Raw genomic sequence first — 6,000 nt, 5'->3', positions numbered from 1 at the left:
AAATCAAACCACAAAATCATACCACAAAAAATTAGAAAAAAAGGGGAAAAATAGATAAAAATGGAACATTTATTCTTTAACACTGCTCTGTGAATCATATTGTTGCAAAAAATCAGCAACAACTCTTGTAGCAAAAATGGCAGAACATCATTTTTTAAAAAATAAACGAAAAAAAATAGAACAGAAACAAAAGGAAATCAACAAAACTCTTGTAGCAAAAATGGCAGAAGATAAATTTTTTAAAAAAGTAAATTAGGAAAAAAGAAAAAAAATGACACATTTATTCTTCAACACCTTCAGCACTGTCATTACGAACCTGTACTCATGTAGAAAACAAAATAAAGGTAGAACACCCAAAAAAAATTTAAGCTTTTGTGTTTACAAATCTGTACTGATGAAATTTTTGGGATAAAAATTGCAACTTTAATGTGTTCTTTCACCTTCTCTGCATACAACATGCAAAAAAATATATTGAACCATTACACCACCAAAAAAGGACGAAAACACAAAAAGCTGAGTATAGGAAACAATGAGCACAGTGAAAAAGGTTTAGTAACACAAAAAAAAAATTAACTTTTGTATTGCGAGAAGTCAGAAAACAAAATAAAGGCAGAACACAAAAAAAAAAATTTAAGCTTTTGTGTTTTCCAACCTGTAGTCATGGAGTTTTTGAGATAAAAATGGTAGCTTTAATGTGTTCTTCCAACTTCTCTGCATACAACATACCAAAAAATATATTGAACCATTACACCACCAAAAAAGGACGAAAACACAAAAAGTTGGGCATATGAAGCAATGAGCACGTTGGAGAAAGCTAAGGAATACAAAAAAAAATTAAACTTTTGTATGGGCAAAGCGCCGTAACCTTCAACACCACCGTTAGCATGTCCCAAAAATCAAACCACAAAAAATCAGACCACAAAAGATTAGGCAAAAAAAGGAGAAAAAATAGATAAAAATGGAACCTTTATTCTTCAATACCTTTATTCTTTAGTAGCCTATCCCAACTCTCCCATGGGCAAAGCCTCGTAACCTTCAGCACCGTCGTTAGACTGTCCTAAAAATCAAACCACAAAAAATTAGACAAAAAAGGGAAAAATAGAATATTAACGTGAAACAACATATGGACGGACGCAAAAGAATAAAGGAGGAGAAACAAAAACGGCATGGATGCAAAAAAATAAAGGAGGAGAAACAAAAGTGGAGAAGAAAAAAAGGAGAAGTTGAGGAAGAGAAAAAAGGGGAAACTGAATATTGATAGAGAAGAAGTTGAGGAAGAGAAAGAGGAGGTAAAGAATCTGGACGGATGCAAGAGAAATGGAAGAGAGAGAAGAAAGTTCTGGAATTAAGGAGAATTAAATGGTTCGGTGAAATCCGGCAATTAGAAAGTGACACGTGGCTTGGTGGTTGTGGAAATAAGGAATTGCAACAGCTGGCACAAAGAAGAGAGAATGGGCCTTGTAAAACACAAACCTTCAAAAAAGGATAAAGCCTTCACGTGTCAACAGGACAGAGAATAGGTAGTGAACAGGTGTCAACAGGACAGAGAAAATGTAGTCAGGGCCTTGTTTGTATAATTATATAGATTTTTGTAATGTGGGCAATGTTTGATTAGGTGTGTAGTTATCTAAAACGGGTGTGGTCCCACTGAGCCTAATTGTTGGTTTCACAAGATATGCTAACTTCATTGTATTTTATTTTTTTTTTTAAGTAAGAAAATTGTGATTAGATTAAAAAGTTAAATTCCTTTTTGAATGTATAAAAAATTAAAATTTGAGATGAATAAATAGACCTTAGTTGGGGTGTACGTAATTTAAATAGATGTAAGACTATCAATAATTTAAATGTAATTTAAATATAATCATCATTATACTTGTTGCTTACAATGTTATAATATTTAATTAATAGGGCACTGGAGTACGGTAGGAGTTGTATAAGTTAATAATGAAAACATCAATGAAGATATTGGTGACAGTCGGTGTTAAACTTTAGTTTAATTATGTGCTTTTGTAATTTGGGCAATGTTTGATTAGGTGTGTAGTTATCTAAAACGGGTGTGGTTCTGCTGAGCCTAATTGTTGGTCTCACAAGATAGTAACTAGTGCACGTGCATGGTCGTTCCACTGTATAATTTTTTTTTGTTTTGGTAGCGAAATTGTGAATATATTAAGGAGAAAAAAAATTGAATTTTAGAAAAAATACAACTTTTAGATAAATTAATAATTCAAAATAGGGTAGACATTAGTTGGAGTGTATTAAAGTTTTAATGGATGTAGCAATAACAATAATTTGAACTCAATTATGTAATTTGAATATAGTTGTTATAATATTTTGTTGTTTATAATGTTATAGTATATAATGAAAAGTGTAGCCCCTTTATGTTTTAAGTGGATTATTTTGGTCTAATTCAATGTACATGCCAACTTCGTTATATTTTGTTTAGTGAGATTAGATTAAAAAGTCAAATTCTTTTTTGAATGTATAAACAATTAAAATTTGAGATGAATAAATGGACCTTAGTTGGGGTGTATGTAATTTAAATAGATGTAAGATTGTCAATAATTTGAATATAATTTAAATGTAATTATCATTATACTTGTTGCTTACAATGTTATAATATTTAATTAATAGGACCGGGAAGTATTATAGGAGTTGCATAAGTTAATAATGAAAACATCAATGAAGACATTGGTGATAGTTGGTGTTAAACTTTAGTTTAATTTGGCACTTTTGTAATGTGGACAATGCTTGATTAGGTATGTAGTTATCTAAAACATGTGTGGTCCTGCTGAGCCTAATTGTTGGTTTCATAAAATAGTAACTCGCGCACGCGCATGGATTGTTTCGCTATATTTGTTTTTTTTTTTGTTTTGGTAGTGAAATTGTGAATATATTAAGGAGTAAATTTTTTTTTAACGTAAAAAAAATTACAACTTGAGATAAATTAATAATACAGAGTAGGGTAGACCTTAGTTGGGATATATTAAAGTTTTAATAGATGTAGCAATGACAATAATTTGAACACGTGTAATTTAAATATAGTTATTATAATACTTTTGATAAGAATCTTACGGGGCGGATCGTTTGATACAGGCTACGAAGGTTTGGATGACGCCACTTCCGGTGAAGGAAGATAAGTCATGGTAGACGCCACTTCCAGTGAAGGAAGATAAGTCTGGGTAGACGCCACTTCCAGTGAAGGAAGATAAGTCTGGGTAGACGCCACTTCCAATGAAGGAAGATAAGTCTGGGTAGACGCCACAAGGATTACCTTGATAAGTCTGATAATTGGTTCAACAAGGAACCCAGAGAGAAACTCTCACCAAATTTTATCAAAATGCCAAAAGTTTCTTTTTTTATTCAAAACAAAAACCCATACTTATAGTGTAGCTGAACAAAAAGATAAAAATAGACATGGGCCTTCTAAACAGTTTGGGCCAAAACTACAATAAATAAAAATTATAACTAAAAACATATTTAACTTGGGCCTTCAAATTAGTTTGGGCCTTCAGCAACAATTAATAGTCTTGATAGTGTCTCTGCCTCTGGGCCTTCATCCTTCTCCACTTGGGCCTTCATCCTTCTCCACTCGGGGGCTTTGTCCTTCTCCACTTGGGCCTTCGTCCTTCTCCACTTGGGCCTTTAGCCTGTATTTGGCCAGTTTCATGATTCTCATCATTCCCTCCTTCTTGGAAAACATTTGTCCTCAAATGTTCAGGATCATCACGGGGTTCAAGTACCACTTCCTTCCTTTTCTTGTGGGCTTGCTTGACATAGCTTTCATTCTTCTTTGCAATTTGCACCTTCACTTGGTCATACAATCTTTTCACATACTCAACTTTGGCATGTGCATCCTTACGTTGAGTCTCTTGGGGATTGCTTTTGTAAGTTGGCCTGTTAGGCAATGAAGCTCCAGGGAGGAGATCAACTTGATGTTCTATGCCTCTTGAAGGTGGTAGTCCATGAGGAATCTCCTTAGGAAAGACATTTTTAAATTCCTGCAATAATGGTTGAACACTAGGAGAAATAGAAATAGTAAACTCATTAGAATTATCAGTAGAAATTTTTCTGTCTTTGCAATACTGTAGATTGAGTGGTTCATGAGCAGGTAACACTTTCCTCACTTCACTCACCTCTGCAAAATAATTAAATTTTCTCTCATGTGTATCACTCTCTCTCTTATGTGTATCACTCTTTTCCTCGGGTGTATCACTCTTCTTTTTCATATTCCTTTGTGGTGCCTCACTATTTTCTTTCTCTTGTTCTCTCTTTTCTCTCATTCTGATTTGGTCATCACACACTTCTCTAGGGGATAGAGGTTTAAGAGTAAACGAGGAAGATTTGGCTATTCGTTTGTAGGGCTCTTCTTTGTTACGGTTCAACAAACGTTGCATTTGTGTAGTCCACGCGTCCATAAATAAGCGTTGAGATTCGTCCAGTTGATGATATACACCACCATTGTCACCAGCTCTTGCCATGATTAAGGAACAAAGAATGTTGCAGTAAATTAAAAAAAAAAATCAGGACCTCACCACACTCTACTCACGTGTTTCTCTCTTTAATGGTAGTTCACTCGTGTTTGATGCTCTCAATATAGGCTTTTGTGTGATGTTTTCACTCTTGCCTTTTACCACTCACTCCCTCTTAAGTTCCTGGATAGACCGAATTAGACACACAAGGTAATATAAAATAAAAGGAAAGACAATAGAATTATCAGAGTAACAGATTTGATTTGGGATAACAACTTGGACTTGATTTGGATAGCAGATTGGATTTGATTTGGATAACAGATTAGATTTGGATAACAAATCTGATTTGGATAAATTTTTTTTATTTGATTTGATTTGGATAATAGATCAGATTTGGGATAACAAATTAGATTTAATTTGGATAACAGATATGATAACAAATAAGATAACAGATAGGATAACAGATAAGATAACAGATATGACAACTAAACTTCAAATGCTCATAACTTTTGCTACGGTTGTCTGTTTGAGGCCCACTATATATCAAAACGCTCAGAATTCAGAGGAGAATCTAGATAAGGGGATTTGTTCCACGATTTTCTTTCAAAAAAAACACCTCTAAATGCCTCAATTTCGTGTTCAAAGATCAAACACCCACTTTCTCTTTCTTCTTTTCTTCTCTCTTTTTTTTTTCTTCAAAATTTCTGCAACTTTTTTTTTACTTGAAACAGAACCCAAACAATTTATTTTTTTATGACACAAAATCTGAAAGACACTAGAAACAAGAACAACAACAAGAACACAAACGTGACAAGAACAAGAACGAAACAAAGACACAAACAAGAACGCAACAAGACGCAAACAAGAAAAACAAATAACAGAACAAGGACAAAACACGAACCAGGACAAATTACAAAGAAAAATAATAGGATAAGATAGAACCTGTATCAAGAGCCGAAGCTCTGATACCAACTTTATTGTTTATAACGTTATAATATATAATAAAAAATGTAATGAAGTGCAGAGTTGCATAACTTGGAGTTGCATAACTTAATCATGAAAACACCTACCAAGACATTGGTGATACTTTGTGTTAAACTTTAGCTCAATAAACACAACCAACAGTAAAGAAAATTAGTTAAAGTCATGAAATTGTGAAATTGTGTTATCTTACCTTTTATTTCTTTTTTATTTTTGAGGTTGACAAAAGCGGGGCTTTTGCTCCTACGTACCCTCCATCGAAGAGGAAATCAGACCTACGTAGTTCTTCCTTATGCGTGAATCAAGTGATTCTTTTTACTTGAAAGGTGATCATTTTAAGGCGTTGGACCTTAAAAATGATCCATTTTACTTGGTAAGAAACTGAAATGATAAACTTTCAAAACCCTATTTTTGTGGACGAGCTTGACTAGGCGAGTTGATTTTAGCCTTAGTTTCACTTTAGTTATTAGTCAATTCAATTAAGAATGAGAAATCCCAAAGAGAAAACGTCCGATTGATTTTTCGCTTTATTCTACTAAAAGGTATTTTT

The 6,000-nt window shown here is 33.4% G+C and overlaps 1 long non-coding RNA gene across 2 annotated transcripts in view; it reads right to left on the bottom strand.

Moving 5' to 3' along the window:
* LOC114392076 overlaps window positions 1–1,262 on the bottom strand; it is a 2,655-nt gene extending 1,393 nt beyond the window's left edge. For both annotated transcript variants that reach the window (XR_003662243.1, XR_003662242.1), the window contains exons 1-2: window positions 982–1,262; window positions 653–711 (exon numbers count right to left, since the gene is read on the bottom strand). This is a non-coding gene — a long non-coding RNA (uncharacterized LOC114392076). The remainder of the gene's footprint in view (window positions 1–652; window positions 712–981) is intronic.
* Window positions 1,263–6,000: the final 4,738 nt, after the last annotated feature.

This window comes from Glycine soja, chromosome 17 (genome assembly GCF_004193775.1).
Source record: "Glycine soja cultivar W05 chromosome 17, ASM419377v2, whole genome shotgun sequence".
Classification (NCBI taxonomy): Eukaryota; Viridiplantae; Streptophyta; class Magnoliopsida; order Fabales; family Fabaceae; genus Glycine; species Glycine soja.
Note: the sequence above shows the minus strand (reverse complement) of the source record. Positions and strands in the feature narration are given on the sequence as shown.